A 26,735-nucleotide genomic window follows, 5' to 3' on the forward strand; every position below is an offset into this window, starting at 1 on the left:
GTACGCCCTCTTTTCTTCCAGCCAGTTGTTGGTTGGCTTGTCTCTGTGTGGATATGAATTACCAGAAAGTAATGTAGAATTCAAACGTGAGGCCGTCTCTTCCGGGAGTTTTTTCTCTCTTCATATTCTTGAGGGTTTTAAGCACCTCTTCTTGGTCGATAGGTCTCGCTGTTGTTGTTGTTGTTATTGTTTCGTCCGGGGTTGCCGTCGCGTAGTATTCTGCGAGGTAATCGGCTTGATTGGCTTGCGCGTCTCTCGTCCATAGGTCTGTATAGAATGTTTTGATTCTGTTAGCGATATCGTTCTTATTTTCGCTTACCGTCCCGTCTGGCATTTGTAGCTCTTTTATCTCGACTCTTTTCTTCCTCTTTTTGAACTGGTCCCAGAATTGTCTCGTCGTATGCTGTTCGCCCTCAAAATCATCAAGTTTTGTTAGTACTCTTAACTTTCCTTTTGTTTGTTCGTACTTGAAGTGAAGGTCTGGGTTTTGGGCTCTCTTGATTTGATAGCTTTTGCTTGTTTTAGCTATTCTTTTCTTGAGGACATCCCACCACTCAGCAGGGGATTCATAGTTCTCGAGGTTTGGCTCCTCACTGCGCATGACATTTGTTATTATATCCCTGTATATCGGGTCTTTGAGGATGTCATTATTGCATTTCCAGTTACCTCTATTCCATCTGATTTTTTTTTCGAATATAAGTGTCACCGTTGGACTTATATGGTCTGCCACATATTCGGTCAATTCTGGATTTTCCGTGACTGCTCCTGAAAGTATACATCCTTGCTATTGGATGTTTATGTCGGTAGAGAGAGAGAGAGAGAGACATTTATTGATTTGTCCAACCGTAAAGAAAACATCATTGGCACATGAAACAACAATAAATGAACTTAACGGTATAGGACAGGGTGTGACCGATATGACTCTGGGTAGGGCCAACTAGTCTGATCACACCCTGCATTAACAAATACAGATATCGTGTCATAAATTTGGATGCATTGGTTGGGATCAATCAATTCAGCTCAGCATAAAAATAAAATACTGAAGAAACTAAAAAAATTGGTGTGAGACAAGCGGATCATTGGTAACGGGAGATGAGGTGACTGGATAATTCCTTTTTGAAGGAGTGGTATGGGAGGTCCCGTATTGATGAGGGTATAGCATTCCATATGACAGGACCGGCATAGTCGATCGATTTCTTTGTGAGGTTACTTGTGGGTCGATGAAAATAGATGTTACCTTGGGAAGAAAATCTGGTATTATGTGAGTGAACAGTTTGAGCAAGGGCGAAGAAATCATTAAACACAGGAGGCAATTCATTTGAAAAATATTGATGCATAAATTTAGCTACTTCAAATGTAAAAATATCGTCAAATTTTAGAATTTTGTATTTGCGGTAATACTGGGATAATCTTGTTCGTTGGGGCAAGCCAGCCATCAAACGCATGGCTCGGTTTTGCAGGGTACGAATTTTAGAACAATGTTAAGTACAAGCATTCCCCCATACAATTATGCCATACTGTAGATACGAGTAAAAAAGCGAAAAGTAAATTGTCCTAAGCACAGATCTAGGAACTATGTGTTGGAGTTTTGTCATTACACCTACACATCTAGAAAGCTGTGTTATGGTATGAGCAATATGCGGTTTCCATGACAATTTAGAGTCAATGATGATTCCAAGATATTTTGCTGAGTCACACAGTGAGATACAGTTATTATCTAGATTCACAGTAAGGTTATCAGAAGCAGTATATTAAAGGGGCACTGCGCTCTGAATATGATGTGGTCTCAAATTGAAGGGCAAAACGAAAAAAAAATTTTGGCCGCAGCCGTTTTCTTCAGAACGCCACCGTAATGGAGCTGCAATTTATTGAAATTTCCAGAAACGCACCCGGCTGCAGCTGTCGCGGCTCCGGGTAATTTCTTAACCCGTTACATGGCACGATGACTTCATCGTCGCACTTGCTGGACGCGATTACGCAGGCACGCAGTGGACGAACAGTAGATAGTTGTCAGCCGATGTTATGAAGCAAATATGTCTTACATGCCAAGGTTGTGTGGATACGGCGTTCCACGGACGATATTGAAATTTGCACCTGAACGTCTTCATTTTACTTATGACACAATGCTTGCACGAACCAAACTGGCTGTCCTGGACCACAATGAGAATGTTGGCAGATTTCCTGCCGTGACACAAAAAGGTTTGCTGTGCAGATGAAATGTTTGCAAGTCAAGGTACTCAGTTACTTACTCTATATTTGTTTAAGCAGGTGTTCTACGATACAAAAAAAGTTACTCTCGGTCAGCAAAAGAGTGGATCTTGAAGAGCATGTATGAAAAGAAGACGAACCACTATGCGAGAGTCTCTCGCCGAGAGAGCTTTTGAGGCGAACTGCTGAGAATCGCACCGTCATCAACTTCCCCAGTAACATTTCAAGAAATGGGCATCCAGTCAGCATTGCACCAGAACCAGCCCCCTCTAAAGAGGAATTACTTTCAAAACGTCGTTCTAGAACGTGACTTAGATACAAAACATCTCTATCGTACATCTTCGAGTTGTATGGCATGTGGTGCAATGCTACGTAGCTCACTAGTTCAATTTCATTCTTCCACTGCCTGACTGCCCCATTGTAATACCCTGGCTATGTAGTCCTCGGATGTTTCTTTTATTATTTATTTTAATAAACGAGTAAGCAAAGTAGTCGATGTATCAGGCACAGCAGCCATTGGTGGAATATAGAATGCAAACAGTTCCAGGTCACTGTCTAATGATACAGTAACAGAACTGATTTCGACATATATAGCAGAGCTGCAGTGTTATCAATCACAGTTCGTTTTCTATCGGCCATTTGAAACCGACATACAGTCCATCATCACTAGGGTACTTTTGCCTTGTAGCAGTCACAATGCACGCTGGCAAGGGCATCCTGTTTTTGCTACCCAAAACGTCGCCATCAATAATCCATTCCAGTATGTGTCGATAAGACACCAAGCCATATTGTCTGCAATTGGAAAACATCAAAGGATATTGCAGCAATAAAAAAATCCTGAAAACTAATACCAGCATATATACGACGGAGAGTATAATGCTCCCAATTTATAAAGTGTAGGCATATATATAAAAGCATGCGAGAAAAGGTGAAGAATGCAGGAAATTGTCGCTTATATCCAGGAACAATGTCATAAGTCCAAGACCCTGTCATAGGTCCAATACTAAACAACACAAAATGTTCTAGGACCCACTTGTTAGAAAGCCTTCTGCCAGGAAAATGCTGTTGATTGTTATTATTCCAGTTTTTTCTGTTCACTTTGAAAAACGTTTCAAGAATGGAGGGATGTATATGTAGGAGAAAATCGTCATGTTCTGTTATGCAAGTCGACCCTCCATTCCCAAGAAGCTCCAAGTCGACCCTCCATTCCCAAGAAGCTCCATTATTTGTTGTATTTCCCTGCAGCAGACGCGCTCATTCTGGTTTGTCATGGATGCACAGTTCAAGCAACTGCACCATTCATTGTCTAGTGTCCGAAGTTGACTCTGGTTTTCTGACGATTCCTTTGACCAATACAATGAGATTGATAAATTGCATTCAAGAAACACAGGTACAATACTTACAGAGACATGAGTTTGTGCTTCTAGAGTTGCAACAAGACGGGCGAATTCCTCCTCTGAATATTGTGGCTCGAATTGATACGGCAGGCTCTCACCAAATATCGTGATATCATCGAAATCTCCTACATCTGTATCTTCATCAGAAGTTACGTCATCAACAAGATCTTCTTCCATACCATTAATAATTTTAACAAATTTTACGTTATCTACGTGTCAAAGGAATTGCATGAATGAACTGATGGAGACAGAAGATTTGTTTGTGAAACTGAGAACAACAATGTTACGATAAAAATTTCCACAACAATATTGGAACTTTGATGAGAATGAAATAATGGTATCTTTGTGTTGACTATCTATACATCTGTGTCTTGAACAAGTAAACTGGACCGTATCAAGATAGTTGCTATGCCATGGGTAAATGATGCAAAATATCTTGTGTCTGTCTATTCCACAAAACCACTACTCCAAAGGTTGTGCACTGTGCTGTCGTTAATACATCTTGAAAATGACAGCTGTATCTGCATCAATATACAACTGTAACGGCATCTCAGTATCAGTCAACTGGCAAATACTATAGAGCAGTGCTTTTCAACCTTTTCGAGCTCTATTCGCACTTTTTTTATAAAATAAATTTCATTCGCACAAACTAATCGAAAATTGTTGTACAAAAACGAGATGCTTAATAAAATTTTGTTCAGATGTGCAACAAATTGGCTACTACGCTGCTTAAGCTATCAAGTGACTCATTAAAAAGGCAACTTTTTTTCGCTCGTCCTAATTTCAACTATTTCACTAAAACCCTTCTCAGCCAAACAAGTTGTTGGGTTTTTGACAAGAACGTCTACCAGTTCTTGGATGGCCAGGTCTTAAAATCGGTTCTGCATTCCTATCCAAAATACAGCGTGTTTTTCGCGAGTGAAAAATGCTTGATGGCAGAAATCGTTTTTGTGAGCTGACACAAAGGTCCCGGAGGCTCCAGCTTGTAGAAAGGATGAAAAACCCACGTGTTTGTGTTGAGACTTATTTTTCCTTACGTCTTGGAAGATGAGTTGCAAAACGATCAGGGAGAGTAGGCCCACTAGAGCTCGCTACTAGGGATGGTGTGAACGTGAGGTTCACGTTCGCGTTCTGTGTGTGAACCTCGGAAATTTAGAGGTTTGCGTTCATAACAGAACCTTGGTAGGTTCTGCACTGTGAACCTTTTTCATGTATTATAATTCTCACTTCATTATAACATCTTTGGTTCAAATGCTTCGCAATTCAAGTGCGGGCCACTCCGTGCATAGCGCTGGCAGCATAAAAAAGCAACACTAAACGAGCATGCACCTTGACAATCTCAAAAATTATACTTGCTTTGTTACAAAAGTTTGCTCGAAATATCCAGCTTTCCGTTTGTGAATATTTAGTGACTATCTGCTGTGACCTTGACCCGCAATCACACAGCATCACGAGCGAAATACACTACAGGTAGTCATCGAATGATGCTTATTCAACCAATCCAGGAGATGGATATCGTTTTCTGATGTAATCTAGCTCTAGCAGGTGTCAATCTTGACATGTCGTGTTTACTGTATCATTAGAACCAAATCCGTGCGATTGAGGTGTTGGCTACTACTGTATAATTTGGTAATGGAGTAATATAGCAAGTATAGGAACCCGTTTTACACTCTGCTCAATATCAATGTACCAATACTCAGGCGCCGAATACATTGTCAGGTCCGGCCTATATACCGTTAAGGCGTAAGTTTATATTTTCCCGCAAGTCGTCGTCGAAATTCTGGCAAAGTGAAGGAAGATATTGATTTTATCGGATTATTCTATCATTTGATTGCCCCACTTGATACATTTGGTGACGGTTAAAAAGTCAGTATGTAGCCTACTCCTGCATTGTGGCATAATGTGGTCCGAGTGGTCGCTAAGTATTGTTCTCATTAATATATCAAGTCACTGAATTCTAGGGTTGGAATTAGCATTATGACGTCATTAGGTTCACGTTCGCGTTCACACAGAACCTTTCAAAAAGGTTCGCGTTCACACGAACCTGAACCTTTCAGAGGTTCACACCATCCCTACTCGCTACCATATGATACGTTGCTCCAACTTCTGTCTCTCGAGTATATGAGGAGAGCAAATTAACTCACGATACTATGTGTGTTCTGCTCTTTAGCTCAATCTAACTTGAGAATTCATAACAGTTTAATACCGGTAAAGCGGCTTTTAGACTACCACCAAAATCCAAGTTTTTGTGGCATCTTGCGACCCGAGCCTTACCCATGCAAAGGAATTCATTTTTAATATTACAGTTGTATGCCACGATGTATGACATACAGAACGCGCATGCCACAAATCTACCCAACACAGCTCTACAAAACACATCTGACGCACGTGATTTCTAATTAGGGCAAATTAAATTCCTCTGAATGTCGCAGTTGTACTAATGTCTACTCAGAGTGCAATATCGGGACTCGGTCTATTCCGTCCCGACAACGGAGTATATGCACATCGAAAGGTTTGGCCATCGAGCATCGGTAATTTTAGATCAAGGTGTTGTCTCCGCTTATGTTTTTGACACCGCACATTATCAGCGGTTTGTTGGCCAAAACTTTACGTCTTCATGTGCCCCGACGCAGAAGGGGTTGGCCTCGAAATGAATGAGTCTCATAGGCCTGAACTCGCTCGTCGCACAATGCACAGCACACCCCTACACACTAGTTCATCCCAACGGTATTCGACCATGTTTTCCAGAAAAAACACTCGGACAAATGATATCATTAATTCTCATGATAAAGCCATATTTTCTGCGTGTCTCGCTTCTTGAGTACAGAACCCAACACAGTGACCTTGTATATGTAAAAACGATCGATAAATTAAACAAATGTAACATAGGCCTACATTGCTACATATTAACAGATAGCTCTGGCAGCGTGTCGACCCTATTTTATACCCTTCGCGGTCCAACCTTGAAGGGGTAAAAATTTGCTTCACAGTAACTTGCCAATATGATTCTGTAATGATGATATCTACTACTTTATTCGTGCCTTGCGCTAATAGATCAGTTATTACGAAAATATGATGATCGTTTAGCGAAAGAAAGCAGAAAGTAGATCCACCGTCATTTTCTCTCAGCCTGTCGCAGGCTGAGACGGGATGATATACTGTAAGTCTGCCACTACACCAGCTTCCAAACCAGGCTTTTGGTTACGTAATAATTATAGTGCGTAAATGGTAATTTACTACGGCTTGTAAGAGCTACAATTAGTGGTGCGTCGTGAGGTAAACAAGTTTTACAATTGCGTCGCCACTACCAAAGTTGTACTGACCCTAAATTTCTTATTAGGCTCATTTGAATTATTCCACGTCTAAAAATTAACAATTATTCACGATTTTCATTCGCACTTGATCCGGATTTTCATTCGCACTATTCGCACCACCTTCGTCATTCGCACTGCAATTTTTTTCATTCGCACAAGTGCGAACCGTCACACAGGTTGAAAAGCACTGCTATAGAGTCATGACAAGCTCCAGACACAAATCATCCTGACTTAACACCGTACGTTGAGCGCCGCCTTGGTGTGCAAGACATGAGTCCTTCATAACATCGAATGACAACTATCTAAAGTTCGTCCTCTGCGTAATCGCGTCGAGCAAGTGCGACGATGAAGTCATCGTGCCATGTAACGGGTTAAAGGGGCACTGCGCTCTAAATATGATGTGGTCTCAAATTGAAGGGCAAAACGAAAAAAAAAATTTGGCCGCAGCCGTTTTCTTCAGGACGCCACCGTAATGGAGCTGAGCTGCAATTTATTGAAATTTCCAGAAACGCATCCGGCTGCAGCTGCCGCGGCTCCGGGTAATTTCTTAACCTGTTACATGGCACGATGACTTCGAGAAAGAAGGACACTTATTCAAAATTTTCAGAAATAGAATAGTGGATCATGTATAGAATCCTGAAAAAATAGTAAATTTTTCAGACTCCGTGGTCGGTCGACTAAAAAAGGGATAACTTTCCAGCTCAACTCCGGAAATACAGTTTTTCTTTCACACTCAACATTGGTTGACTATTTGGTTGAAATTCTTTTCATTCGCACAAGTACGAACCGTCACACAGGTTGAGAAGCACTTTATGCTGTAGCCGTTTTTCAGGGTAACAGTAATTTCTTATCCACAACACGAATACCACCAGTCAGGGTTCCCCATGAACATGACAAAATTCATGACATTCAAAATTGGTGGTTCGGGTAGGCTACTGTAGGAAAATTCATCATCCCTAACCAAAATCCAACGGTACGCAAACCTAACCTGAACCCACAACTCCGCAGCTGACCCTAAAACATATTATTCATTATATTATAATCTTACTAATCCCCAAGCCATCATCTTATGATTCTCCAACCTGAATGCGAAACCAATTATGACCGCTCTAAATTTTGAAATGTTCAGAGGGCACACTGATTGGTGATGGTAATGTTTTATACATAACATAAGAATAGGACATGATCTATTCCTGCCCTCAAGAAATACAATACACTAGGCCCAATTAAGAGAAATATCTGCTGACTGTATATCGTCCGTGGAACGCCGTGTCTACACCAGCACCTTGGCGTGTAAGACATATTTGCTTCATAACATCGGCTGACAACTATCTACAGTTCGTCCACTGCGTGCCTGCGTAATCGCGTCCAGCAAGTGCGACGATGAAGTCATCGTGCCATGTAACGGGTTAAGAAATTACAATAAATTGCAGCTCCATTACGGTGGCGTTCTGAAGAAAACGGCTGCGGCCAACATTTTTTTTTCGTTTTGCCCTCCAATTTGAGACCACATCATATTTAGAGCGCAGTGCCCCTTTAAAGAGCATCATCACAGTTTTATCGGTATTTAAACTTAGTTTGTTAGCAGCAAGACATTGAGAGACTTTTGTAAGTTCACTCTGCACAGAACTTTGTAGGTTGCTTATAGTATCGGATGAAAGAAAAAGATGGGTATCATCGGCAAACAGTGTAGTATAAAAGGAGGAACAGTTGATAATGTCATTGATGTAGATCAAAAATAGGGTCGGTCCTAAAACTGAGCCCTGAGGCACTCCACACTTTACATCCATTTCTACCGATTTTGACAGACCCAGTTTCACAAACTGCTTACGGTTTGCAAGGTAGTTCGTGAGCAGCGACTTGGCAATCCCTCTAATTCCATAATGCTCTAGTTTTCGTAGCAGTATCTCGTGGTTCACAGTATCAAAAGCTTTCCGAAGATCAATAAAGATACTACAGCCAACTCTTTTATCTTTAATAATTTTGTAGTAATTTGTCACAATTGATAGGGTGGCATGGTTATTGTTATGACCCGATCTAAAGCCAAATTGGGATGGAGTGAATACCGATTGCAATTCAAAAAATTTCTTGAGCCTATAATCTAGCAATTTCTCATATAGAGTGGAAAGGTTTGACAGAATTGAAATGGGACGGTACGTATCAATTAGCTCAGCGTCATTTTGTATCTCACTGAAGAGCTTGATATCTCTGCGAGATTCAATTCTCATTTTCAAGTCGGTGTTCATCGGGTCGGTTATAAAATTGAAGTCTCTGCCTAATATTATGGGGATGTCCGTGTTATCTATTTCCGATTCAATTTGACTCAGAAAACGAATTCTTTCTTTTCTTACATGATTCGCACTCCCAGAGTGGCCATAAACGTTGATAACCGCTATTGGGCATTGTTCGATTTGTATGTAAATACATTGGGCCCGGTAGTCGTGTATAACTAAGTCCCGTAGGACCTTACCTTGTAGCTGGTTTTTGATTACTATAGCCGTGCCGTCGTATCTCCTTCGGTCATTGTCTGCGTTAGGGTAGATAATATATCCAATTCTTTCGCTCCATTCGTATATTGCGTTTAACTCCAGTTTATGAGTCTCTTGTATAAGTAGTATATCTATATGAGTCTCTTGTATAAGTAGTATATCTATATCAGAGGTATGAATATATTGTTCGAGGTCGTCCAATTTCCTTAATAGTCCGTTAACGTTGATGGATGCAATTTTCATTAATTTATGGGTTTGAGCTGTCAGTCAATAGCGCTTGATCGCTATCGTTGTCGTATGTGCTATCGTGCTTCTTTTTCTTCTCCGATATAGTTTCTATACTCGTGTTGCTAGATGAACCCCTCGATCTTTTGTTGGAGTCCGAAACTAGCGAGTCCTGATCAATTATAGTTTCATTATGTTCGTCTGCCGGCTTGTTTTCCAGGCGGACTTGTGAGTTCTGATTTCCCTGTCTCTCCTCGTTTGGCGGTGAGGCAGGACTATCTTCCACGCACGTATGTCGTTTTTCTTCTTGGATATTCTTGTTGGGTCTGGGGTTGTTTTCTTTATTTGTGCTTGCTGCATCTCTGGGTTTTGGCGCGGTCGTTGGTTTTGGTCTAGTTGTTGGTGGTCCGGCAGACCTGGATCTTGATCTGCCTTGCCTCTCTCGAGCGCTTCCGATCTGGTTGAACCAGTCGGTTATTACCTCAGCGCTTTGTTGGTTGTGACTAGTCTGGCTCAGTCTCAATCCGCTCGAGGCCCGGAGTCTGTCCCGGTGTGCTTTTGGCTTTGGCCTGGCGTCTATATGTTGTTCTGCATTTTTCTCCGGCAGTGGTGGTGGCTGCCGGTCTGCGTCGAGCTCAGGTTTCTCACTGGTTTCGCCTTACTCTTTTAGGTTCGGGCAGTTTCTTGCAAAATGATTTTCTTCGTTGCAAAGATAACATTTCCGTAGGTATATGTCATCTGCTGTACGTATTTGGCATAAGTAGCCGTCGATGTAAACGTAGCCAGGCATTCTTTCTTTCTCAAAGGCCTCGACCCATGCAGGTGTTAGTTCTGCCGTTGTATATTCTGGTATTCTTTCTGTAGACTCGCGTCATGGCGACTACGGTACCGAAGTCCTGACTGTTTATGTCACGTCTGACTGCTTGTGGTTCTGATCAGACATGGGGTAATCACGATGAGTAATCGTAATCGATTACGACGATTACAGCATTTTGAAGTAATCGTAATCGCAATCGATTACATTCGAAAAAATCCGAAGTAATCGTAATCGACTACTTCCCATATCTAATCGATTTCTTTGTGAAAGAACGATTACTTTTTGTTTGTACAAGGACTATGACATAAACTGAATATTCGTGAACAAGAATGAGATAATGTACCACGTTGGCGATAGCACAAACGTCTGATTTCCAAACGCCACTACTCATCGTTACGTCAGAAGTATTATCCCCGCTCGTCATTGCGTAAGTATCCACACATAGTAAACAGACATGCGATGGACATTGTAGTGTGATTGTAAGAACACCCCCGTGATGTATATCAGGTTATCAATACACTACAGAAGCCCCTACCTCGCAGCAGGATATTGATCACCACTCTGCCTATAGTTTCAAATAGTAACTTCATCATCATTGGTTTATGTATTGAGGTTTGGTTGTGCCCAGTTAAACGCAGTTTCAACGTTGCTGCTTGGCGAGCAGTAGGCCTACGTACGCACGTACACCTGACAAAAATTCGAAATTTTGTACTCGTCGAATAAAACATTGCAGTTTCCACAACGAAGCATTACAAATAAACAGCTGTTAGTGCTGCTCGTATGTTTCTTGGGGTCGGCCGACCCATTTTCCACTGCTGCTCATATGAAACCAGCTGCAACTTTCAAATCTTTCATTTGAATATTTGCTACAGCGACCGCGGGCGACTCATTTGGTCCGCGTTGGTGACCCCCTGTACTAGAGACATTTGAATGGCGAAGCTCGAAGAACATTTTCAAGAATTAATTGAATTCTGAAAAATACTCTAAAACACTGGTCTACAAATTTCAATTTTTTTTTCAGGTTTGGGTTTTGACAACTGAGTTTGGCTAATTTTGGGGCGCTGATCCCGAAAATGACCTCAGATTTTCTCCAACACATCACGTTTTTGAGATATGAAATATCCCTAATTTGAAGAAAAAATCAATTTTTACCCCCCTTTGTTTTCAAAACAAGGAAATCTGATGCAATAAACAAGGTTTTATCTGCAATAATCCAGCCTTAGTTAGCAAACAAGCATTCTATACTATATTCAAACAAATTTGCGTTGTATTTATTAAAATTTCATGCTATGGAATAAAAAATAAGCAGGCAAAAGAGCAACTAACAAAGTTGGTACAAACGTGATATTTTATCGCAATGAACAATGAAAGCAGATTATCAGAACATCAAAACCGTTCTCGAAAAGTTGTAGTAGCATGACCATGGCTGGCTCATCTGTCTAGATTTGAAAATGGTGAACTTTTTGCTGGGGCTACACCGAATACCCATGTTTCCTATGCTACCGGGACAGCAGGGTCAAGGATCACCACTGAAACAAAGATGAGTGGCCTCCAAGGCCCACACCTTGACGCCAGGAGACAGCAATATTATACATGATAAGTTTGCTGATATAAAAAATATCCTCTTGCCTCCTCTTCACATCAAACTTGGTCTCATGAAACAATAAATAAAAGCTTTAGATTGTGAAGGGGGTGTTTTAAAAGATATATGTTATGCTTTTTTCTAGTCTCGGTGAAGAGTTGGATTTTCAATGGACCTCAAATTAGGCAATTATTAAAGGATTAAAATCTTGTATATAATCAATGTTGCCATTCGAGGCTAGAGCTTGGAATGCTTTCGCCCAAGATATTAAAATTATGGAGGCACATTATCAAGGTCTGTGGGATTTATGGATTCATTTATTTCCCACACCAGTAAAAATCCGGTACGAGCAAGGACAAGGACACAGTTGCCAGCTGTACCTGGATGTGCGTATGATAGCCGACTATTGATGGAATTGGAAAAGAAAAATTCCAGATGCTGTTCGTAAAAGAAAGTCCCTCAAAAGAGAATTTTTAATCTTATAAGTGAAGACTTCATATTTTATGAAAGCTCTTTTTTTACTGTTTCTGAAGTCGCCCTGCCCAAGTCACTGTCTTCAGAATTTCTGCACTTCATTGGAATGTCTATGTGCATAATGTGTGAACTCTAGGCTGTAATTCAGATAATACCTTGCTACTGTTCTATCCACATGTTCGTCAACATAATGTAGCATTTAATTTTATAATGGTTGCTCTTTTGCACGCCTATTTTTAATTCCGGGGCATAAAACTTTAATAAAGACAACTCAAATTTGTATGAATCTAAAGACAACTCAAATTTGTATGAATCTAACATAGAATGCTTGTTTGCTAATTAAAGCTAGACTATTGCAGGTAAAACAGTGTTTAAGAATTCCTTGTTTTGACAACAAAGGGGGGTCGAAAAATGATTTTTTTTTAAATTAGGGATATTTCATATCTCAAAAATGTGATGTGATGGAGAAAATCGGAGGCCATTTTCGGATTCAGCGCCCCCAAATTAGCTAAAATCAATTGTCAAAACACAAACCTGAAATTTTGTGTAGACCAGTGTAATTTATGTTGATCTACGAAATACTTTTGAGTCCCCTTCGAGCACGCTCCCCACCCTATTAAGGAATTTGGGGTGCGGCAGGTAAAAACGTGGCAATAATGCAAATCGTTGGGTGCGATAAACCATCCCAATAAAGTTGGGCAATCGGTATATTATGACGTAATAGGCAAATGACGCATGATGTATGAAGAGAGTGGATATCTCATTAAGCCTTTTCATCGCAATCCTTGTGTATTATTGTCTTCCAATATGGATTAGGATAATAGTCCTAAGAAGCAAAACAAATGTAATCGTGATTACTTTTCCAATTTAATCGTAATCGTAATCGCGTGATTCTGAAGTAATCGTAATCGTAATCGATTACATTCATGAAGTAATCACCCCATGTCTGGTTCTGATTCGGTCCGAATTCCGGTTGCTATTAGGTGGGTGGCGGGAGGTCTCGGGAGCTCCAGCCTGATATAGCGAAAGGTGTGGCCTTCGAGGCTTTATTTCTGGATTTGTTCATATAGAGCGTCTCTGGTTTTCGAGTTTTGTTTGTCCTTGAATAGGGTCATAATCAGACATGGGGTGATTACTTCATGAATGTAATCGAATGCGATTACGATTATTTCTGAATCACGGGATTACGATTACGATTACAGCAAAATCAGGAAGTAGTCGATTACGATTACGATTACATTGGAAAAGTAATCACGATTACTCACGATTACATTTATTTTGCTTCTTAGAACTAATCTTACAAGATATATTGAAGACAATATAAGGATTGCGTCGAAAAGGCCTAATGAGATAACAACAACTTCCTCGATGAATGACGCGCTATTTGCTTGTGACGTCATAGTGTACCCATTGCCCAACTTAATAAGGGGCGATTTATCGCATCAAACGATTTGCATTCTTGCCAGTTCCGTAACTGCCGCACCCCAAATCCCCCAATAGGGTGGTGAGAGCGCTCGAAGGGGACTCAAAAGTATTTGGTGAAACCAACATAAATTATAGAGTATTTTCGTGAGATCTGATTACCCTGAACATTTTTTTCGGGCTTCCCGATTTAAATGTCTCTTGATAACTTAATTTAGAAATGCATACATCTCACCCTCATGAAAAAAGTATACATAATTTACAGGAATAAGCATTTCGGTGCCGGTCATTATACCGAGCCACGACATACCAAATGACAAATGCAGTTTCGGCCAACATACCAGATGATATAATTATGAATTACGTGCCCGCAGCTCCACTAATCTGACTATCGGGGGCTTAGAGAGGCTTAAAAATGAATAGTAATATAATCAGGGCCGTAACAGCACTTCGTCAGCCCCCCCCCCCCCCCCCCCCAAAAAAAAAAACTTTTGTCTTGAGCCCCCCATAGGGTTATAGACCGAACTTCTGGGGGGCTTCGCCCCCCAGACCCACCGTCCGTCGGTACACTTTTTACCGCAATTCATCATACTAATTGGGAGTTTGTTTAGTGAATCAGCTTTTGTCGCCTAAGCACGCGAAGCGGGGGAAAATTCTAGAATTAATGATTTCCATCTGATTGAATCGGTCAGTATGATCGGGAATTGCATTTTTCTTATCTATTTTTATCTTCTCTCTCCTTACGTATTCAGATTTGCCGGTAGAGCTGAGTGAGGTGTGTTTGATAAGCTAGGAACACTCAATAATAATTAAACATCTTCGGGCGTTGGCAGGAACGAAACAGCACCTCGTCAGGCCCCCATCACGTTGTTCGCGTTTGTCACGAAATTATCTGTACTGTATTGTGAGCCAGCGCGAGGCGCGAAAATTTTCGATAATTTATGATAAAATCGGTCAATCAGATCGGCGATTGCATATATATTATGCTATCAATTTATTGTCCTCTCTACTCACGTAATTAGATTTACCGGTAGAGCTGGGTGAAGTGTCTTGAAAACGGGAGGGCCCGTAAATAATGATTAAACATCTTCGGGCGGGCGGACCCGTTGATATGACTTCGTTACATGATGTTATTTCGTGACTTCCAGTCTGCTATATCAAAAAATATAGAATCGCCCAAACGTAGGCTTCTAAACTAAGAGACGCACACGATTTCAAATTGGTATTTCTTCACCGACATAAAATTTTTCCCAGCGGGATGGCGTTTGTCTTGTGAGGTTCAGATAGCAAAGACAGGAACATTCGGCGCCGGTCATTTAGGCGCCTATGGACAATTAAACCTATATGTATTTTGTATAGCCTATATAACGAAGTCTTCGGTCTGCATAAGGGCATAGACCTTTTCGGCCAAGCTTTTCTCGCTGCCAATCGTTCTGGCACACTTCTTGGGGGCGCATGTTCTATGGCCTAAAACTTGATTGTATGTCTTGGTGGGTCGTGGCGCGGTAATGGTCCAATATACATTAATATAGAAAAATGGTCACTTGAATTCGCGCACAGCGCGAAAAAAATTTGAAAATATTGCGTAAATTTTCAAAAAATACTCTATGATTTATGCTAATTCACGTAATGATTTTGGGCCCCCTTCGAGCTCGCCCCCCCCCAATTGGGGGGTTTGGGGTGCGGCAGTTACGGTGCTGAATATAATAATGCAATTACTAATATTATTGACAATAATTCAGTCATCAACTTGAGAATTGACCACATTATTGGGGCCCAAGACTAACGTTCGGAGTGCGGGACGAATTGCTGTTTTGGTCCTTATTCTAGCTACAACCCACGCTATCATGGCATATAAGCCAATGGCGATGGCAGCAGGTAAATAATTGCGAAATAACGATTGGCGCCCGTTTAAGGTGTAGAGTCATATGAGAATAAGATAAAGTGACCATAAAATTCTGCCTTATACTTAATGCGGATACTGCTCGCTGCCGTTACGGTTCGGTTCGGTTATGATATACATCAGCAGCTGTTGATTTTTAATGCTTCGTTGTGGAAATTGTAATGTTTTATTTGGCGAGTACAAAATTTCAAATCTTTGCTCGGTGTACGTACGTACTATAGGGATGGTGTGAGCCTCTGAAAGGCTCAGGTTCGTGTGAACGTGAACCTTTTTGAAAGGTACTGTGTGAACAGTCTGAACACGAACGTGAACCTCATGACGTCACGTGACGTCGTATTTCTAATTCCAACCCTTCATTTTAGTGAAGTTATAGCCTATATTAATGTACAACACGATACCAATAGCGATTACTCCGGCAACATAATGTCACTTTGCTAAAGTAAAAATTGACGTTTTAAACGTCGGCAGATGTTTCAACTGGGGCAATCAAATGGTATAATATTCCCATAAAATCAATATCTTCCGTCGCTTTGCCAACAATTTCGACGAGGACTTGCAAGGGAATATAAGCTTACGCCTTAACGGTCCAGGCCAGCCCGACAATGTATTCGGCGTCTGAGTATTGTGACGTTAATATTGAGCAGAGTGTAAAACGGGATTATATACTTGCTACCGATATCACCCATTAACAAATTATACAGCAGTAGCCAACACCCCAATCCCACGGATTTTGTTTTTATGGTACAAGAAACATATGAAGTCAAGATTGACCACGTACACCTGCTAGATTTTTTACATTAGACAACGATATCAATTCCTTTTATTGGTCGAATAAGCATAATTCTCTGGCTACATGTAGTGCAGGGGTGGCAAACCTTTTCAGCCAAAGGGTCACATTTGATTGACGAACTATTGTGCGGACCACTAGCCGCGCCATGCGCGAAAATTTTTCGAAGTTCATGGGTCAATTATGTTGTCACTTGACCATATTGCAGGCCTGTTGTTTATTGCTGGGCTCAGTTAGCAAGGAATGGACTATTTGGCACCTGGACATATCGATATCGAAAGCTTCGACCAACATACGTCAATCATTTTGTGCCTAGGTTTCATAGTCAACGGTCCTTCCTGCGAGCGCGAACGCAAGGTCGCATATATTGAACGACACTTTGTCTCGTAATCGCGAATATAGTTAGACTCAATCTGATACATAAGGTGTTCTTTCATTTTCAGAAAGCGGGTAACAATATTAAAAGCAAGAAATCGAGTGACAGCATGTTGAGCGAAGCGTATAGAAAATTTTTACTTTTGAGAAATCCATCGCAAATTATTCTGCTTTATTGTTGTGGACGAAGATTACCAAAATGTGACTGGCTCAGGGATCTACCAATGCGTCGGAACTGATATTTTAGTCATCACAGCTCAAGTGTTGCGGCCAGACTAATCAAATTTTTGGTTGGCCACGCAAGTTCACAATCTGTGCAATCCATTTTTTGATAACATTAATAACTTCGGAAATTACCTCGCGGGCCTCTCAAAACCTTCTCGCGGGCCACGGGTTGGCCGACCCTGATGTAGTGAATCTCGCTATTGATGTTGTGTCAATGCTGGTCAAGCTCTCAGCAGAGAGTCACTAAATATTCACAAACGAGATGCTGGTTATTTCGAGCAAAATTTTTGAGATTCTCAAGGTGCATGCTCGTTTAGTGTTGATTTCTTTTTGCTGCCAGCGCCATATTCTCTTCCAGTTTTCCAGTCGGTTTTTTCTTTTATGAGTGTTTCGTATACCGCTCTTGGGGGAGGGTCGTGCGCATCCTCGAATTCTTGTTGCAGGATGTCGTAGGTTGCCTTTTCGCATTTCCAGTTGTGTGTCGGTATTAGCCTGTGGGGATAAGTGTTGTTATATAAAGTACTATTGATAGTTTGACCTTGGTCCCCAGGCTGTACACTGCTTCGGCATGCCATATTTCTGTAGGTCGGTCGATTCTGGCAATTTCTTGTATTCGTTTTGTTTTCCTTGTTCGTATTGCCGTCTCTATGTCTGGCATCCCAATGCCTCCCCTCTATTTCGGGCGTATCAGTGTGATCCTGCTCTTTTGCTCGAGAGATTCGGGGCTCCATAGTATATTGAATACTATTCTTTCGAGTTGCTGTTGTTGTTGTTTCTGGATCTGGTATGGAAAGTATATATATGTAATTTTACTTACAATATATGCATTAATCGCATTTATTTTTCCAATCCAGTTTAGCTTCTGCTTCTTGATGTTGTTGGCGCTTTTCTTCACTTCCCCTAGTAGCTTGTCGAAGTTTGCATCGCCAGCATCCTCACCATGGTGTATCCCGAGTATCTTGATTGTTGTTTTGGCATACTGGGCATGCCTGGACCCTTGTAGCAGCTGCTTTGATCTTTCGTTGCCAGGATTTCTGTTTTGTCGGCGTTTATATCTTGGCCAGTAACTCTGTATAGTCTCGAAAATTCATTAAAGACTTCGGTGATTGATTCTATACTGCTTATATACAGGGTTATGTCGTCGGCAAATTGATCAATTTTGTGGTCTATGCCTCCAATACGCAGATTTTTGATATTGGGGTTTTGTTCTATCCGGCGCGCTAGTGGGTCCGCGCTTATAGCGTACAAGGTCATACTAAGAGGACATCCTTGTCGGATGCCCCTTGTATAGTCGATATTGGCTACTTCATACCCATTTACTTCAATCATGGCTTTGGGATCGTGATATATCTCTTTGATGGTGTTCAACACTTGTTGGGAGAGCGGTAGTTTGCCTAGGATCTCAAATAGCATGCCATGGTGTACCTTGTCAAAGGCCTTGCTTGCATATATTGTCATGATGTATCCTTCAGTTTTCTTCTCTGCTTGGTATCTTAGGACCGCAGTCACGTTGTTGTGGATTGTGTCCATTTTTCTTCCCGGATGCTAGCTTTCTGCGATTTGTTCATCGAGGTTTCAATCTCCTTTGTCAGTCTGTTATTGAGAATAGTTGCCATTATTTTATAGTCGACATTTAATAAAGAAATAGGTCGCCAATTTTTGAGTTCAGTTTAATCTTTTCCTTTATGAATTAGTATAGTTCTGGCCAGATTCCAGCTTTTGGGTTGTAACGATAGCGTACCATCGTTGTTTAGAAGTACCAAGCCATGCGTGTGATTCTGATGTAAGCCGTGCTCTTGGTTTGCTGTTGTTCATATTTAATTGGCTTATTTAGTAATAGGCCTTTTGCAGGACTTCGATCACGTGACTAGGTCGCATAGCAACCACAAATTGGTTAGCAAGCTACTTTCTCGAGCACCTGCTTCAGTGCTAAATGTCGCATATTGTACTGTTGATTTCTGGTTGTAAACGTTTCGGAAATTTGTTATAGAAGTCATCAGAGATTCACCTATGCTAGATGCCAATCGTGTACAAAGCATATACAATGATATCGTCAGAATTACGCAGAAATCCGTCGTTAACGTAGCCGTATTTCGGATACAGTATATTATCGTTTTCGGGCTGTAAACGTTTTATATAAAACGCAAGTGTCATGGAAATGCGCAAGGATTCAAATATGTTTGATGTCTTCGATTCATGAACTATGTAAACTCCTTGCGTCAAAATGATCGACATTGTAGCCGTTATTTGGTAGTCAACTATGATTTTATGACACAAAATTCGACATTGCAGGACATTGACTGCGTGATATTTATTGCAGCATTAAGTTAGGTGTGGATGGTAAGTATACTATACTATAGTTGTATTGTAGTGGTAGTTGGTAATCATTGCAGCGTTTTGATGATTGATATCGATTGCAATATATATAGAATACTGCTATTTTTACGCCTAGAGACAATGACTGCCAGTGCCAGTACGTTGATGTGTTAGGAATTCATGGCATGTGCTACATACTATATATATATTAAACATCCTATGCTATTGTATGGCTTCTCAGTTAAACAATTCAAAATATTTAGACCTCTACACCTATATTACAAGTTATTGATCATTCTGTAAGGCTGCCAAGTGCCAGTACCCGAAGAAAAATGATCATCAGCTCCAATTGAGGTTGCAACAAACTGTCCCGAGGCCTGGATTACTTGATTGATTGCCTGGATTGGATTACTGCACTCTTTGGCACAGTGCAAATATCTGAGTTTCAAGACATGGCTATACCACATGTATACGAATTAATGATCTGATGGATTATTCCAAGAGAGCCGAACATAGGCAACTAAGAAATTGATGATGCCCTCGTCAAGAATTCAGCCTGGAGCCAATTATTATCACCACATAAAATTCGGTCATGCAGTAGAAGGCAGCGTGGTTTCATGCCAACAGAAAATGTCAGCAGATGATCTGGCCACTGACTAACTGTCGTGAACTTCTTTCCCGATGTTGATGTCTGCTTCGAAAATGATATTTCATTTGTGTACAGCAAGACAAGTGCTCTTCCGTAGATGCTATGAATCTGTCTAGACAAGTGGCTATGGAGGTAGATGAAAATATATAGGCATATGAGTCTCGGCAGTTATTGAACTTGATAAGGTTAACATGCATTTTTCTTCAACTATTTCTTATGCTCTGAGTATCGAATGCACAAAAATCATTAAATTGCACTTCTTTCCAAGTTTATTTGTAAATTCAATGAATCAAAGAATATCATAAGTTCAGAATATTACGGATTCAATGCAAAAGAAACAATGTTCGTCGTCTTTAGAGGTTGTTTCTGAGTTGGTTGAACCAATACACAGAGGGGGCCAGCAACGAAGTACTATTTTACCTGAGTACAAGCGTCATTATGAGTTTAGGCTATACTTCCACTTCTACTTAACACTTTTTAGGTGGTACTTTTTTGTCAGGTTGGGGATTTTGTCAACTAGAAAGTAGCTTTGGCGCATGATTTGCATCCCCTTCAAGCGTGAGGTTGTCATAACAACTGGGCAAAATAGCCCCAGTACCACGGTAACTAAATTAATTTTTGAAAATTGCACATATTTGTGGTGTCATCACCCTTTCGCGTTGATCAAGAAGATGCAACATGAAATGATTACAGTTGTCACGTGGCATGAATTTCTAAAACTAAGGGACCCTCAACCAGGGCTGTGGAGTCGGAGTCGGTGGAGTCGGAGTCGGAGTCTGGGTAATTTTCGCTTGATGGAGTCGGAGTCGGAGTCGTGAAAACTATAATAGCTGGAGTCGGAGTCGGTAGGAAAATACTGACTGGAGTCGGAGTCGGAGTTTGTGAGAATGACCCTGACTTCGACTCCGACTCCAACTTCTCTATCATGAAAACATTTGCCTTCAAAGAATTTTCCTTATAATTTTCATGTACCACCAATCAATGTTATTAATAACCATACAGATCACGTGCGGCAAGCCTATGGCACGCAGGCCAAATTTGGCACACGAGAAGGTTAGGCGTGGCCTGTGAGGTAATTCTCGAAATTATTTATGACATCAGGTACAATTGCAAGGCCAACCAAAATTTGATTAGCATGACCGCGAAATTTGATGATGACTAAAACAACAGTTCTGACGCATTGACGTATCCAGGGGCCAGCCACATTTATCCCAGATCTTCGTATATGACCATAAAGTAGATTGTTTCATAGCAGATTTATTTGACTTGAAATTTTTCTCGGTACTTCGCGTGATTCATTGTCACTAGATTTCTTGCATTCAGTAGGCCTATTTGAGCCCCCTTCTGAAAATTATAAATACATATTTTTCACAGAATTGAGTGTAACTATATTCGCAATAAGGAGATACGGCTTCGCTTGTGCACTCGCAGCGAGATCGTCGACAAAACATTTGCACAAAATGATAGAGGCATGTTCCCTGATACCGTCGATTTTGCTATGTCTAAACATCGAATAATCCTGTCCTTGCCAAATGAGCCCAGTGGTATACAAATGCGACCCACAATGTATGTTAGCAACATATTTATTGATATAATTCAGACATTATATTGCAAAAAAATTTCGCGCTTCGCGCGACAAGGGCCTGATTGCGCACCACACAGTTGCATGACATATTATCAATTTTAGAGCGTAAGTATTGTTTGCAATGTTACCTAATTCGGTTTGCTCCTATCGAACGACTAGGACAAGGTTATCAACATTCCAGTTGCCCGCGCAATGGTTCGTAAATCTCATGTGTCCCTTTGGCCGACAAAGTTGCCCACCCCTGATATGGATAAAATTAGACATTACTTACTACATTACAACCCAGTTGCACAGGGGAAGAAAATCGCAAAATGCGTTTTCGCGATGCAGTCGAAATTGATGCAATTCTTGGAATTATACCATGATACTGTGACAGAGGAAATGTATCGGCTGGTTTTGTAAAATTGTAAAAATGATGTAAATATGACCAAACGATGCTTCCCGCTTGACGAAATGAAAAATATTTGTAGTGTAGCTTAGTTGTTTGGGTCGAACAAATGATTAAGAAAGACTGAAAGTCCCAATCCTTGAATACTTGATTAAGTACATGTAGACTAGACATAGGCTATGGTCTTTGACTACGTAACTAAATTCCGTTTATGACCAATGTATATTAGTAGTTAGAGTGTGTGTGCTTGTAATCAGGATAGTGTGCAATGACAAAATTAGTAAGTTCAGTCTCTTTTATTAGTTGCTACCTCATACACAAGAGCTACACTTGGATTTTTTATCTACATTTTATCATACATTATTGGATATCTGCCATATTTGAATGATTCATACATTTCAGGATATTAGAGAGTCCACGTTATAAAAACTTGAAAAAGGAAGGATATTTAGCAAATCTTTCTTTCATGTTAATTGCATAGTGGATAATTCGAGCTGTTCCACAATGAAACGATTTAGCATGCCACCGTTATTCATATGTTTGAATATGTTTAATGGTTGTATGATAGTCATTCAACCGACAATGTGGCATATAATTTTCGAAGTAAATTGGTAATATTACTGGAGTCGGAGTCGGAGTCGGGAGTCGGAGTCGGTACGTTTAAAGACCCAGGAGTCAGAGTCGGAGTTGGAGTCGGTACGTTCGAAGACTCAGGAGTCGGAGTCGGAGTCGGTATATTGAAAATGTGTTGAGTCGGAGCCGGAGTCGGTGGTAAAATTTACCGACTCCACAGCCCTGCCCTCAACCAAATCTACTTAATGTAACGAATTTCTTGACTACTTTTCAGAAATTCATTTCTACTTCCACTTGAAGTCCTTTGGACATGTCCTGGAAGTAATTAGTGCTACTTGTACTGGAGTATAAATTGAGGCATTACTTGTACTCGGTTCCTAACAATGACCACGTTGACCACCTCTGGGTATAGGATGACCGATCTTGTCTCTGCGTTTGAGCTGCTCTAAGAGTTATTTGATAGTTACTTCCCTTATTAGTTCGCTAAATAGCGCACATATGTGACATCAACTATTTATCAAAATCGAGTGTGATTTGCCAAATCCACTTCAATCGCAGTTGTGAAGTAGTGCTAATAAGATCGGCATTGTATAAGGCAACAATAAAGTGCACTGCTTTGCTTAGTCTTGATGGCAGGTTCTCCCAAAAGATACTTCCGATGTGTTCAGCGTTTATATAGCAGCACGCCAGCACCCAAACCAGCAGACAGTTTATCCTGATCCTTGCGGGTCCCAGCTGCTTCAGTCATATCTTCCATCCAAAATCAGGCTCCACAACAGAAAAATAATTCTGCTTGAACTAACAAATACTCTTACCAGAATATAAACCTATCGCTTTACTTCAAATGCATAAATTTAAGTACATATGATCAGAGTTGAGTACCGCAATACGACTACGTTACCGATGGATTTCTGCGTGATTCTGACGATATCATTCTAAATGCTTTGTACATGATTGACATCTAGCATAGGTAAATCTCTGATGAGTTCTACAACAAATTTCCGAAACGTTTACAACCAGAAATCAACAGTACAATATGCGATATTTAGCACTGAAGAAGGTGCTCGAGAAAGTAGCTTGCTAACCAATTTGTGGTTGCTATGCGACCTAGTCACGTGATCGAAGTCCTGCAAAAGGCCTATTGTTTACCTTTCTACAGGCATAATTAGTCAATGATGTTAGTGTAGGATTGTTGCCGGAATAAATTGGTAAGATTTGCATTGTTAGGTAGGACTCAGTAGGCTAGTATTGATTCTGTTTTTGTGTAACTTTTAGTTCACCGTATCACTTCCGTATTTCCACTGCAAAAAGAAGATTCATGCGCCTTGGCTTTAGTCAACGAATATATTGAAGGATATACAAGTGTGGATTTGGTTGTGGTACGCGTTGACTACCGGGAGCCTTGCTACGTAATTCGAGTTGATCTTGAAGAGCCGTAATAGTGAACAATTTAGGGAACACTTTACTGAACAATCTATAGTGAACAAGATATTGTTAGTGAACAATTCACAAGAATAGTGGACATTTTCAAGTCAGCCTAAGCTTGGTGAAGGTTTTACTCTCCGAAGGAAGGTGGAGGCAGCACCGTAACTGCCGCACCCCAAACTCCCCAATTGGGGGGCCCGAGCTCGAAGGGGGCCCAAAATTATTTCCTGAATTAGCATAAATCATAGAGTATTTTTTGAAATTTTATGCAATTTTTTCAAAAGTTTTTCGCGCAGCGCGCGAATTCAGGCAGCCATTTATCTATATTATTGGGTATTGGACCATTACCGCGCCCCGACCCACCAAGACATACAATCAAGTTTTAGGCCATATAACATGCGACTCCAAGAGGTGTGCCAGAACGATCGGCAGCGAGAAAAGCTTGACCAAAAAGGTCTATGCCCTTATGCAGACCGAAGACTTCGTTATATATACAAAATACTAGGGATGGTGTGAACGTGAGGTTCACGTTCGCGTTCTGTGTGTGAACCTTCGAAATTTAGGGGTTCACGTTCACAAACGAACCTTGGTAGGTTCTGCAATGCGAACCTTTTTCATATATTACAATTTTCACTTCATTATAACATCTTTGGTTTAAATTTATTGCATGTCAACTGCGAGCCACTCTATGCGTGGCGCTGGCAGCATAAAAACAAATCAACACTGAATGACCATGCACCTTGAAAATCTCAAAAATTCTACATGCTTGGTTACAAATGTTTGCTCGAAATATCCAGCTTTACGTTTGTGAATATTTAGTGACTCTGTGATGTGAGGTTGGCCCGCAATCACACAAGATCAAGAGGGAAATACGCTATACGTAGGTACTCAACTTAGCCAGGGATATCCCTGACTTAGCGAATGATGCTTATTCAGCCAATCAATGAAACTGATATCGTTGTCTGGTAATAAAAATCTAGCTGCCGTACGGGGTCAATCTTGATTTCATGTGTATATTGCATCATAAAAAACAAATCGTCGCGATTGGGGTGTTGGCTACTGCTATATAACTTTTTAATGGGGCAATATCGGTATTAGGTATGGAAACCCGTTTTACGCTCTGCGCAATATCACACCATCCCTACAAAATACATATAGGTTTAATTGTCCATAGGCGCCTAAATGACTGGCGCCGAATGTTCCTGTCTTTGCAATCTGAACCCCACAAGACAAATACCATCCCGTTGGGAAAAATTTTATGCCAGTGAAGAAATACCAATTTGAAATCGTGTGCGTCTCTTAGTCTAGAAGCCTACATTTGGACGATTCTATATTTTTTGATATAGCAGACTTGAAGTCACGAAATAACATCATGTGACGAAGTCATATCAACGTGTCCGCCAGCCCGAAGATGTTTAATGATTATTTACGGGCCCTCCCGTTTTCAAGACGCTTCACTCAGCTCTACCGGTAAATCTAATTACGTGAGTAGAGAGGACAATAAATTGATAGCATAATATATATGCAATCGCCGATCTGATTGATCGATTTCATCATAAATTATCGAAAATTTTCGCGTGGTCCTACCTTTTCAAACACACCTCACTCAGCCCTACCGGCAAATCTGATTACGCGAGCAGAGAGAAGATAAAAATTGATAACAATTTATGCAATTCCCGATCATACTGACCGATGAAATCATGAATTCTAGAAATTTTCCGCGCTTCGCGCGCTTAGGCGTCAAAAGCTGATTCACTAAACAAACTCTCAATGAAAATGATGAATAGCGGTAAAAGTGTATCGCCGGAGGGAGGTCTGGGGGGCGAAGCCCCCCAGAAGTTGGGTCTATAACCCTATGGGGGGCCCAAGACCAAAGTTTTTGGGGGGGGCCTGACGAAGTGCTGTTACGGCCCTGGGTGGAGGTATACTGTAAAGATTCAAGACATCATTATTGAGCCGTAAGGAAGGAATCAAAATGCTTGATAGTGATGATCCAATTACAGAGGCTTCTGCCCGTCAGGAACCTGAAGATGCAATTCCCTCTAGTGAATTAGCGGGAACAAGTAACCAGGAAGTGTCTGAAGCAGACGTCCAAGAAGGACGCAAGAGAACTCCAACAGAGAAAGGTACTGAATATGCTATTGCTATGTGCCGAGATAAGGTCAAGTCAACACGTTTGGCTTCAACAAAGACGACCACTGAAGTGCTAAGCCTGGTATCAGGAGCCGAGCTACACATACTTAAACAAGGAAAAATAAAACTGACTGATGCTTTCAAGGAATTTTCTGATGCTCATCAGACGTATGTGACTAAGCTTATTGAGCCAGATGAGATTGAAGATGCAAATTGTAAATTTGCTCGAGCAAATGAGAGGTACAATGAAGCAGTGAACTCTATAAATGAAACTATCCATCGTGTCGAAGCAGAAGAATCAGATTCAATTTCCATGATATCCTCCCGTTCAAGCTCGTCCAAAGGTAAACGTTCAATACGTTCTTGTAGGTCCAATGCTTCCTCAATAAAGCAACAACGTTCAGAAGCAGCTGCTGAAAGAGCTGCGTTAGATGTAGACCTACGGTAT

At 40.9% G+C, this 26,735-nt stretch overlaps 2 protein-coding genes and 2 long non-coding RNA genes across 5 annotated transcripts in view; 2 read left to right on the top strand and 2 right to left on the bottom strand.

The window, feature by feature from the left end:
* Positions 1–26,735, top strand: part of LOC145440577 (EF-hand calcium-binding domain-containing protein 6-like) — a 107,710-nt gene that overhangs the window by 24,064 nt on the left and 56,911 nt on the right. The gene's annotated exons all lie outside the window — the stretch shown is intronic.
* Positions 1–26,735, bottom strand: part of LOC145440590 (uncharacterized) — a 126,375-nt gene that overhangs the window by 5,426 nt on the left and 94,214 nt on the right. The gene's annotated exons all lie outside the window — the stretch shown is intronic.
* On the bottom strand, positions 2,657–3,396 carry LOC145440826 (uncharacterized). The gene is made up of 2 exons (XR_013915630.1): positions 3,242–3,396; positions 2,657–3,000 (listed from the first exon to the last, which is right to left on the bottom strand). It is a non-coding gene; the product is annotated as an uncharacterized LOC145440826 (long non-coding RNA).
* Positions 23,895–24,091, top strand: LOC145441284 (uncharacterized). The gene is made up of 2 exons (XR_013915788.1): positions 23,895–23,937; positions 24,005–24,091. It is a non-coding gene; the product is annotated as an uncharacterized LOC145441284 (long non-coding RNA).

Source organism: Botryllus schlosseri, chromosome 6 (assembly GCF_051294905.1).
Source record: "Botryllus schlosseri isolate E-star chromosome 6, Bs_hap1, whole genome shotgun sequence".
NCBI classification, from domain to species: Eukaryota; Metazoa; Chordata; class Ascidiacea; order Stolidobranchia; family Styelidae; genus Botryllus; species Botryllus schlosseri.